Source organism: Sinocyclocheilus grahami, unplaced genomic scaffold (assembly GCF_001515645.1).
Source record: "Sinocyclocheilus grahami isolate Dianchi unplaced genomic scaffold, SAMN03320097.WGS_v1.1 scaffold18974.1, whole genome shotgun sequence".
Lineage (NCBI taxonomy): Eukaryota > Metazoa > Chordata > Actinopteri > Cypriniformes > Cyprinidae > Sinocyclocheilus > Sinocyclocheilus grahami.
The window spans coordinates 1-1,191 of record NW_015517383.1 but is presented as its reverse complement, the minus strand read 5'-3'; positions in this window follow the sequence as shown (position 1 = coordinate 1,191).

The window sequence follows — 1,191 nt, the reverse complement described above, 5'->3', positions numbered from 1 at the left end:
TGTGTGTGTGTGTGTGTCTGTGGGAGGAATACGCTGCTGACATTCCCAAAAATGACATCATTTTACAGTAAAAGGGGAACATTGCTACTACAGCCCCTGAAGGCAGCCCAGCTGTCTACTTAGCAAACAGACACCAGACTATTTTGCTCTGATTGCATAACACGCAGGAGGAGCAACCAAATAATTTCTCGTACTAAAAACAGTTAAGCTATGCGCATTAAAAATACAACAGCTTGCTCGAATACCACACTGTGTGAAAACGTGACATTGAAAACAGCTGAGGAGAATAAAACCTCATTCTCAGTATCGCAAACACACATTACTGTACTAAAGTAATCCCGCAGTCAAATGAGCGTAATAAACTTTATTTGAATAAAAAAAAAAAAAAAGCTTGTGGTTATGCCTGCATGCAATTCAGCTCTTAAAGAGGAAAACCACTGTGAGATTAAAACAGGTTCATAATGCACCTTCCCTTTCACGTTCTGTATCTTTCACAGGCATCTAAGATCTAAGTGTATCTAGAAGATTCTGAGCCAGTGACGTTCTCTCTTTCAGCAGGCAAACTCGATGGTGGCTGAAAAACTGGGGTAATGCAGGGAGGGCTTTCATTGAATGCTGAGCTGCCAGGGTATTGCTCTTTGCGATGACTGATAGTCGGTCCAGTTCTGCAGCGCTTACGCCAGGTGAGCAATGTGTCACTCTTACGAGGGCAGAGAGGTGTCTGTGCAACATCCGTGCCCATAACAAAGGCTCGGCCCACAGGTTACGGTCTCCCTTCTCAAAGAGGAAGTCCTCATCCTGGAAAAAAAGAAGAGAATAAGAAGAACCTACATTCTTAAACTAGATTTTCTGAAGACAATGTGAGCAGGGCATTGACAGTGGAGACAATGGGCACTTTAAGGGTGTTGCTATGCAGTTGCTAAGGTGTTTTGAGTGAGTTTCAGTTCTTTGATATGCAGTAGGGTGTTCTGGGTGATTTCTAGGGTGTTAATAAGTGAATGCTTATTGGGCCATTTTAATAGACAGGTCATATAAAGTGCAACAGTTGGGTTCCGGAACTAAAAATCTAATTTATAGATACTGAATCATAACTTATACACCATTAAAGACAGAATCACTGTGGGCGGTGAGGTTGTAAATCAATGGTATATTAGGGTGACCATACGTGCCATTTTCCCAGGACGCATCCTG